Raw genomic sequence first — 10908 nt, forward strand, 5'->3', positions numbered from 1 at the left:
GCACGGGGTCCCTGAGCTGGGCAGGGGATGGACAGGGGCTCTGCAAGGAAAGACTGGGAGGTCTGGGGCTGGGCAGCCCTGACAAGAGCCAGCCGGGCCAGGTCGTATCTGAGCGGTCCCCAGCTGTCCCACAGAGGGCAGGGAGAGGATGGAGCCTGAGCCCTCTCGGAGTTGCCTGGCGGCAGGATGAGAGGTGATGGGGACACAGCCCCCAGTGCCCAGCTGGGACAGACACTGCCTCCAGCAGCCATCAGCCCCCAGCCCCCTGCCAGCCACTCACCTCTAAGCACTTTCATCATCCTCTTCATGGCAGCAGGATCTCCCGGATGGACGCACTGCTCTCTCCGGGCTATGCCACGAGCAACTGGGGCAGCACCAGCCCCGGGGAGGAAGATCCAGAACGCGGCCATTGTGACCTCTCTGCGGCGCGTGACACATCACAGAGGGCTGCTGGGGACACGTGCTGGGGACACACCGTGGGGTGGGGACTTCACACGGCAGCACCCTGTGGCCCCCACGGGCCCAGAAATGCAGGATTTCCCCAGTCTCCATCACTTGAATTCACTTGAGGTCCTCTAACAGTTTCAGCAAAGACTTTCTCCAGACAGCCCTTCCCAGCTTTGTCCCCCATCCACATCGTCCTCCACAGGGAAACATTCCTGGAAACATTGAAGGTCAGGGCTGTGATCTAGCTGAAGATGTGCCTGTTCACGTCAGGGGCTTGGACTAGATGACCTCTAAAGGTCCCTTCCAACCCAAACTCTTCTATGATTCTATGACTCGAGGCAACGTGGTCTCAAGGCGACTGACCCGGCCTTTGCTCTCTGCATTTTCTTGCCCTGGTTTTCTCCAAAGAGGAGGCTCCTGCCTGTGCCTCTGTGTGCCCTCCCTTATGTCTCCTCCAACATTTGCTCCCATTCTCCAGCCAGGACCAAAATGGGCAGAAACTGGAGACCTCCAACCCATCAACCCCAACTGTGCCATGAAAAGACAAAGGAGATTCGTATTCAGATGGAATCTCCTTTTGCTCTTTGCTGGGCTGTGGGTGAGCATGGGAAAGCTGACCTTCCTAGAAGGTTTCTCAGCTCAAATCCAGGTGAAAGGATGACCAGAACTGCCATCCCTACCAGAGCAGGAAATGTGTGCGTATGCAAACCCTTCATGCTACTAGGCAGGCAGAGGATTGCATGTGGGTTCAGAAAGAAATTTTCATACAGAACTCTTGTCTTTATGAAAGGGTGGATCAGGGCTTCTCTCTTGGTTAACAAAACAATAAAAAGATGTACGAACTTCTCTACACTGGGGCCTAATATAAGCCTGATTTTCATCTCGCATTGGGGTGGTTGTATGCCCTAATTTCAGATGACAGTTCTGGCTCGGCACTCAGCTGGCCTCTGATTTCGTGTCACAAATTAACAATCCCTGTGCTGTTATGTCACTGTTTCGTTAGAGCAGTGCTATAGCTAGAGGTGGGAAAACTGAATCGCAGCAGTTTGGTTAGAACGCAACTCATGGGTGCGGGGAGGAGGAGGGAATAAAGGCAGTTTTGGGCCATATTTAGGTGTTTTAAATATGCATAAACCCCCCCTCCTTTGCAGGGCCAAAGCAATATCTGTAGCATCTCACTCATCCGTTTTAGTGCCCAAAGCCTCATCTTCAGGGCCCAAATCCTCATTTTGAGGGTCACAACTGTTATAAATGAGCTCAGACTCATTTAGATTTTAAAACTGAACTGCAAATTTATTGTCTGAATAGAGACAAGCAAACAGCGCTGGGTCTGCCGGGAGCCTCCGCTCCACCAAGACACCCCCTGCCCCCCCCCCCCCCAAAACCGAGTCTTTTTATAATGTAGTCCTTATACATATCCATGAGGATGGGTGTGTTCCCTGAGGGATCTGCAAAGTTGTAACAATTTTCGAGGGATTTTCTCGGGTTTCCATCATGGAGGGGGGGAATGACTCAGCATGGAGGATGACTCAGCACAGGTGCATTTGCAGCCATAGTCTAGACATGACACTGTCTGGTTTGATGGTGGAGGCCATTTTAACTCCCCTTTAACAACAATTGATCTTAACAACAAGAACTAGGTACATAACATCTTATTTCCTAAAAAATACAAAAGCATTTAGGAGTTCCATACATAAGAGAATTACGTTTTATCACTCACATGGGCACGAATCAGATAAACATCTCTCACACAACCCATCTTTTATGAGCCAGAGCCTGTTTGCAGGGCCCCCAGTTTCCCTGCCAGGCTCTAAACACTAAGGGCAGACCCAATATGCAGATCGGACCCACTTCATAGGGAAGACTGCTGCCTCCCTGGGGCCCGGGAAATGCTCACACCTATTCCTTTCCAGTCACCTTTCCAAGACATTCCTGCCTGACCTGCCTTCCTGCGACATGGGCTCATCCCAGCCCCTCAGGGCCTCCAGCCTCAAACGTGCTGCCAGGTTCCTTTTCAGGAACTGGCCATTCTCAGCTCTCCTTTTTGATACACAAAGATTGAACCTTGGGGCTAGAAATTTCTGCTTGGCTGTGCAAGGAACTCTTCAGAAGCAGAGAGCACAATGCTTTCATTCTAATACTTTGCAGTTCGGAAGCAGAGAACATATTTCTGCTTGTTTTCCTGCTTTGGTTTGCAAAATGGGTATCCATTCCCTCCATGGGGAACAGAAGAGCTGTAAGCAGAGACAAGGAGTCCAGGAGTTGCCTGAGCAAACAGAAAGTAATCTGATCTGTGACCACAGAACCGTGCACGCATGCCACCTCAGCTTGTCCTTCCTGTGGGAGCTCAGAGGCCGGAAAACAACCTGTCACAGCCTTGTGATCCACGGCACTGCTCTGAATGACGGCAAGGAACTGGGTCCTGCGCTGGAAGCACCTGGTTGTGGACCCGTCAGAAGGCGCTTCAGCTCTGCACAGGTGGCTCCAACATCAGTTAGAACCAACTGCTTTCCACTGATTTTCAACTTCCCTCTTTAAGGGAACTCAATAGCTGAAGGCCACTGGTCTCCCCTCCTCCTCTTATACCCTATGAATTGCAGAAAAGAATCAAGGATGTGGCCTTTTGTTTTTTTTTTTTTTAGTTTTATGTGCTCACTCTCTGTACCTCTGAGCATCTGTACCTTACACTGAGTATCAACAAGCTCCAGGTCTGAAACTTCTCCACCATCCTGAACAGCGACAACAACTGCCAAGCCTACAGGAGTGTTTACTCTTCTCCTGCACAGATCCACTCCCCTGGGAGTATTTACTACCCCAGTCATCATTCCCCTCCATTAAAACAGCAACAGAGAGCAGGTTTTGTCCTTCTAAGTGACAGTCTTTTATCAGCCTTTGGAGGATATAATCCAAAATACTTCACCCGCATTGCTGCTGCGAGCACAGATTTGCTCAGGGGACACCCAGCAACTGAAGTTACTCTCTTCAAAGGGGACTTGCAAAGCCTTTTGAATTTCAGCGACTGCCTCAGTGTGAGGATTTTTATAGCCCTCCCTCACTTCAGCCAGGCTCACCGTGTTTATTTTCTTTTGCCAGTTTGCCAACAGACGGTGGCAGTACATCTTGTTGCCCACAGCAGCTCACAGAAGTCTGGCTTGTATGAGAAATGGCAGGTTACAGACTGAACCGCACCCACTCTAGGGCTTTTGCTTATTCACCACTGCTTGTACCACAGGAGAACACAACGCTTTTAACAACAAAAGTGTAAAATGAAAAAGTAGCATCAGTTTTAGGAAATGCTACTGGAAATGCTGGTCACGTGCCCAGCAAGGACTCCAATGCAAGAGCTGCTCAGCTTCCCTGTTACGGAGAGAAGCCAGCTTCACCGTTTTCAAGACCAAGATACCTGCAAGTTTGACAAACCAACTAAAACACAAGGCTACAGGCCAAAAAACTGTTTTTAAAGAAGGGGAACCAACTCAGAAAAGCTAAGCGCCCCCAAGGGAAAAACAAATCGCAAAAACCCCCTTATGCTTCTCGTGTTACCAAGAAGCAAGTTGGCTGGTTCCTTGCACTTGATACCCTCATCCTCTGAGGATGCCAAGACAACCTTTGAATTGGAACACTCATCAATTTATCACCATCACGTATCTCTGCCAGTAACCTGCCAATGTGCCATAGCTGTCTGCTTCAACATACGTGATGCTTCGATCTTTCGGTACGGCGTTTGCTACACTGAGCGTTAGGATTGAAGCAAGTACATACCCATAACCACAGCACATATGACTGTGAAAAGCCAGAGGGCAAAAACATACCCGTGTTCTTCCTGGCCAGTGCATTGGCCTTGTCCCAAATATCATAGACGTAGAGGATGTAGGAGGTGATGTTGACGTAGGCAGAGGTGATGTTTGGGAAATTATAGGGAACAGTGACTGAAGAGCCAATGCTGTTCCCACCATAGCTGCCAGCATGAGAAGTCACGCCTGTGCTTCTGCAGGAGAAAGAAGGCTCACGCGGGCTCGCAGTGGGGCCAGCGTGCACGGCAGCCCCGGGGACAAAACCACATCTCTGCTGGTGGGCTCCCTGTGTGGAGCTGCCCCTGCCCCCCACAGATGTGCAGAGTTGTGCTGGGGGTGAGGAACAGCACCAGTGGGGCCTGGGGTGATGGGCAGGGGTCCAACGGCCCAGCCAAAAGCCTCTGCTACACTCCGTCCCTCTGCTCAGCCCCTCGGCTACTGCTGACCTTTTAAGGTGCCCCCGACATCCCCCCCCCATCCCCCAGTGCCCCCCTTCCGCCCCCTGCCCACACCCCCGTAACCTCTGGTGACCCCCTCAGTTCCCACCCCCATCCCCCAGTGCTCCCTGCTCCCCCCAGTGTCCCTCTTTTCCCCTGCTACACCCCCCCAGTGTCACTGGGCAGTGCTGTGGGGGGTCACATGTGACAGGACAAGGGAGGGCAAATCCTGCTGTGCCGACACGATCGGGGCTGTCCTGGGCTGTTCCCTGCACCAGCCCTGGCTGGCACTGGAGGGGGGTCACGCTGTGGTGGGAGGGGTGGCAGGGGGATCCCCACAGGCAGCGGGAGGGCACGGCGAGGCCCCGGGACCCCATGGGGAGAGGCCTGCGCTGGGGTCTCTCCCGGCACGACTCCGTTGTTCCCAGCCTGGGAAGATCTGAGAGGGGCCCCACAGCTGGCAGCCCCCGCCTCGGTGTCACCCACATGTGCTCTCGCCAACCACGAAGGTGCCATCAGGGAAAAAAATGATACGCTCCTCTTTAGGCCTCTTGTAACGAGCTTTAATGAACTCTTTGGTGCTGGCTGGGGCCAGGTATCGTGGAGGCGCTCTAGTGCCAGCCCCCCTCGGAGGTCACCAGCATCGCGCAGTCCGGAGAGATCTGGAACAACACAGGCAGCGCCGTGGGGACCTGGTCCTGGCCAGGCGCTCCCCGCACCACCCCACTCATGAGACCCATTCTCCAGGGATCTTCCCACAAAAAAAGACATCCCAAGCAGCAGTCCCTCAGGAAAAGTCCTCTGGACCCTTCCTTCCCCTTCTCCTGCCTTACCTCAGCAAGGAAAGCTGCAGCTGTCACCCGCAGTTTAACCGAGCAGGAATCCAGCCACGGGACGAGGTTCTTCACCAGAGAGGAGGAGACCAGCCCAGCGTGGAGCAGGACTCTGCGCAGGGGACACAAGTGAGGGACACACATTTACCCAGGGAGGACACAGGCCGGGTCTCCAACGTGCCCTTGCGCCAACGCAGACGCTATTCTTAGCTCAGGACGGCTTCCCAGGCACGCCAGAAGGGTCCCGGCAGCCATTTCCCTGGGCACAGCCCTGCAGGAGTCAGCCAGATGCACCCCTGGGGCTCTCACCTGCTGAGGAGACTCACGCCCTCAGGGTAAGCCAGGGGGTCTTCCAGGCGAGCCCACACTGCCCAGCGCATGAGCAGCCGCATCCACTTCTGCGCCATGCATCTGCCTAGCACCAGCTCGATGGCTGAAAGGAAAATCCTGGCAAAAGAAACAAAACACATCATCAACAAACACAGCCAAACAAAACAAACCAGAACAACAGCAACAGCACAAACCCAAAGAATTCTCAAATCACAGCAGGTTAGGGGAAGACCTATCTTTAGCAGAGTTAAATACCCCTGAAGGATGCTTTACAGCCTTCAAGACTGCAGCGACCAACACTGGCTTTTTCTTCATGCCCCAAACCCGCTGAAGCAGAAGAAAACCCATGCCCCAAGACTGACTCCACGACAGATACCAACCGAGGCAACACCTAATACCTCTTCCCACCAGCATTTTGCGAAGAATGACACCAGTGCCCGCGAGAGTCACTGCTCCCAGCGGGGGATCATCGAGGGAGTGCAATGCTATTGTGCATGCAAGGGTATGCAGGGGGGCAGACGACAGCCGTCCTCAATAAGAGCTGCGTAAAGACCTTCCTGCCTGGTAGCCAGAGTTTCTCCATGGAGGAACAGAAGGAAAACCAACCGCAACAACCCATTTCCTCATCTAGGAAGCGGGGCAGGCGAAGCACTCCCTCAGCCCCACAAAGGCACCTGCCTTGGCCAGGGGAACTGAAGCCAGCCCCTCCATCTCCCCCGTCACCCCTTACCTGCACGGCTTCTGCTCAAGCACCCAGCCCTTGAGGAACAGTTGTTTATAGCTGCTCCTGGGGGAAAGCAGCCTCTCCTTGCCCAGCGTTTCACTGGCCCACCTCAGAAGGCAAGGAAGGAGGTGGGGAAGCAGTTGCCTGAGCTCCTCCGTGCTCCTCAGGGCAAGCACCACCTCGGAGATGGCAAAGGTGATCTGCAGGGAAACACGACCAAGAACCACGTGTTCAGGCAAGGCCTTTTCCCACCAGCCCGGTTCCCCCGCCTGCCTGGGCTGGGGGGTTGCTCTCTGTGGTTGTCACTTCTGCGACAGCCTTGTGGCTCAGGAGCACAAAACTGTCCTGACTCCCCACATTCCTTGAGGCCGGCGCAGCACAGCACCCTGGGAGTCTCCACAAAGGGCACCTGACTCCCTTGTGCCAAAGTAGGAGCTAGAAAGCAGATGCAAAGCTGCAGAAAGGCGTCTGCCGTTGAACGTACCGTCACAGTCTCCAGAGCGGTCTGAGGGCTGTGCCCTTCACAAGCGGAGGAGTCAGTCCCCAGGGAGTCGTTTCCCGCTCTGCTCAGCTTCTCCACTAAGCACCTCAGGATCTGAATCCCAAAGATCTCTCCCCCCAGGCTCCTCCACACCGTCACCGTGTCACTGCAAGGGAAGAGACTTTCACTCCGAGCCCATATCCTCGCAGTCCTGCAGTGCCCTCAAACCTCCTCATCTGCAGTGGGGATTACACCCCACTCACAGTAGACACAAGCACGCAGTCGTGCAACACCCAAGACCGTTCAGGCAGAAGAAAAAGACCCCAGTGCAAGCAAGCTGCAGGGTCACTGTTTAACTACAGCAGGGAAGCGGGTAGTGCACGAACCTGTCCATGGGCAGACCTTTCTGGAGCAGGCTGCTGATCACAGGCTCCCGGTGAAAGCGGGCGAGGAGAAACACCGCATGGAGCAAGAAGGGCCTGTGAGTGCTCTGCCGCATGTAGTAGGTGCAAAGGGTGTTCAGGATTTGGGGCACCTAGATGGAAGAAGAGGAGAGAGAAGGGCTCAGCACGTCCTTTACCTCGTCCTGCGGGGCCCGGACACAGTCACTCAGCACATGAGCAACGCCTGCTCCTGCGACACAGAGTCCAGACCCAGCTCGAAACCTCCCCCCTCCCACCCTGCCTGACCCTGACCCACATCTGCGGTGTAGTGCAACAGCCAGCAGGAGAAAAGACAGAGTCAAATGGAGAAAAAGGTTCCCTTTACCTCCTGGAGTATTTCCTTGCTGGATTCCACCAGGAAGGCAAACACCCACTCCCACCACACTCTTGCACGTATGGGTGTGACATGCAGCAAGCTGTCCAGGTTGGCAGTCAGGAAGTCTGTAGCCTGTGCTGGGGGGATGCATTTACAAACAGCCTGGAAACAAGTCAGAAACAAGGAGAGACCGTGTCACAGCTCTGCTCCCGCATTTCGGAAAGGGAACTTGGCGGGACTGTTAGCTCGGCAGTCACGCAGGGGGCAATCACTTGATCCTCCTGCTGGGCATGCAGTGCCCTTTACCTCTGATGCAGCTCACCCACTTGGAAGTGTCTCCCCCACGGGGTTTGCTTATGTACCAAATGTGTATTCTGACAAGAGCACTCACACACAGACGTGTGCACAAACACACACATCACGGTATCTGCTCCAGTGTGCCTAAGGGACACTCTTGGTTCAAAGCCAAAAGCCAAAAGCCAAAAGCTACTTGCTAACACCCCCTGTCCTGGCAGCTCACTCTGGAGACAGAGAGACTCTCTGGAGGGGAGCAGGGAGACATGCAGGAGCCCAGGAGCTGGCCCCCACCCCACTGTTTTGGGGCCAGTTACCTTTCTTATTTTGGTGCAGGCCTCCAACATAGTCTCAGTGTCCAGGCTGTTCAGCTTCTCACAGAGGCTCCCAATCTCATCTGCCTGAGGCACCACCTTCATGGTCTTGGCTGGGACAAACACCAGGAGAAAAGAGAAGTCACATCTACAGAAGCCCAACCTCTGGTCCCACATACCGATAAAGGAAAACCCAAGTGGTGGCAGTGAAGGCCACAGGGAAACCCACGGCCCTGCTGAACTCGGGGCAGCAGGATTTCCTGAGCCTGATAAATGGCTGACAAATCCTGGGCTAGAAAGAGCCCTCTTCCTCCTTGAAACGTTTGCTGGGGCTTCAGGGTTTCAGAAGCCTCTGCTCCTCGCAGCTGAGTCCCCTATTCCCACACAGACCACCACCATCTCTGGGAGGCAGGAGACCTCCCCGTGACTTCCCCAGCACAGGCAGACCCTGCTGCCCAAAGAGGAGAGGATTCAAACACAGCCCTTTGCAGCATGCTCTGGGCCTGCAGCTCAGATTCCTCCTTGCTGCCCAGTTGGCTCTGGGCAGCACGCTGGTTTCCTCCCTTGTGCTCAGGAGATGTCTTCCCTAGCAGGGAGGAGTTTGGAGACTTCCTGGGGAGCTGCCTGTCCCACCAGGATGAAGGCACGGCGCGAGGGGGAAGGCACTCTCTGAAATGTTGGGGACCTCATCTGAGCAAGTTGTCTGACCACCCTCTGTCTCTCCTGGAATGGGGAGGGGGACAGGCGTGGAGGGCAGCAGTCCCCGGCATCAGTGATGGTGTCCTGCTCTCAGACAGCAGCAAGGGATGGCCCTGACCACCCAGCCTCACTCACGCCCCGGGGAGGTGGGACTCCGCAACCCTCTCCCCGAGATCCTTCCTGAGATGGCCAGGGAGGCCGAGGGCTAACAGGGTGGGGGCACAAAACCAGCGAAGCATGTTCCTCCTCCTTCCCTCACGGAGACAGGGCCTGGCCCCACGAGACCCCTGTGGCACCAGGTCAGGAAGGGAGGGAGAATCAGGCTGAGCGAGGCTGGGAAGCACCTGCTCTCCTCACCTTGCATTTGCAGAAGGTAGCCAAGGCAGACCCATGCCCTCTGACGGGACATAGCCAGGTAGTCGGTGGTCAGGAAGCCCAGCAGGCCCACCAGGGAGCCCAACTGCTTGCAGGGACCGCCTCTCTGCAGGGGAGAGCAGCAGGAAAGGGTCACAGGCAGCCCCAGCACCCGCTCGCCTCTACCGCCCATCCTGCTGCCTGAACAGCAACCGGGCAGAGGGGCAGGCAGAAGGGCTGCCCCATAATCCTAGGAGCCCCGAAACCCAGCCCCCAGCTGGGCAGGGCTCCCTTCCAGGGACAGGAATGGTGGGAATGGGACACAGGGCACATGGGGGCCCCTACTCACCAGCAGCTCACATCGCTCCTTGCAAGCGCCCAGCACATGGGCGCAGACCCACAGGGCTCTCTCCCGCTCCCATTCTTTGGCTGAGGTGAGCCAGCCCTTCAGGACCTGGGGCAAGGTGCATCTCTCTCACAACAGAAATCTTTCTCTTCCTGAGATCCCTCTCCCTCCTTCTCTGACCCCTTCCCGGCACAGCCCACAGCCCCAGCAAGCACTGGCACTGCAGCCCTCACCGCCCCGCTCTCTCCAGCTGCCTCTGCCCTGAGCCAGGTGTTGCTGCCCTGACAGCGTCTCCCCACTCCAGCCTTCCCCCTGGCTGCTCTCGCCCAGCTCAGGGCTGGCTCTTGGCTTTCCCTCCATCAGGACCCACTTCTCTGCCTGTCCTGAGGCTGCAGTGGCTGGGCAGGCACTCCTGGCCCCCCGCTCAGCCCCTGGCCCCGGCTAGGCGCACAGCCTCGCAGCAAGGAGCCAAAGCCCCACTTTCCGCAGGAAAGGTGTCCCACTCCTATCCCCCCACCTTGGCCTCGATTCTCTGCCCCCACAACACTTCTCCTGTTGCCCCACAGCTACTCACAAGGACCACGTCGTCAAAGCAGGCAGAGGTCGCCTCTGTCTCCAGCCAGGTTTCCATGAGGTGGCTCAGATCTTCCATGTTCCTCCTGTTCAGAATCTAAAAGCAGGAAAGGAGAGCTGAGGGTCTGCATCATGGGGGCTGCCAGGGCGCGCTGAGCTGGGATCCTGACCCAGAGGTGGGCAGGCACTGGCCGCTGGGTACCTGCACGTTCACAGCTGCCTTCCCTGTCCTCCTTCTCTTTTCCATCTGCTCCTTGGAGGGATAGGACAAGGCACTCTGGCAGCACACTGACAGCAGCTTGCGGTTTTCCTCCCTGCTCAGAGGTGGCCTCAGCTTGCTGGACAGAGGAGAAAGGGAGAGAAAACAGAAAGGGGATTTAATAGCCCTCTCCAAAGCACCTTAAACCACAACTGGGCTCCTCCTAATCGAGGACCCAGCCCCTGCCAGAGAGCACTGCCTTCAGCTCCAGCAACTCCTGCCTCCCTCCAGGCAGCAGGCAAACCCCCACCCCCCGGGGCTCCC

Source organism: Strix uralensis, chromosome 5 (assembly GCF_047716275.1).
Source record: "Strix uralensis isolate ZFMK-TIS-50842 chromosome 5, bStrUra1, whole genome shotgun sequence".
Taxonomy (NCBI): domain Eukaryota; kingdom Metazoa; phylum Chordata; class Aves; order Strigiformes; family Strigidae; genus Strix; species Strix uralensis.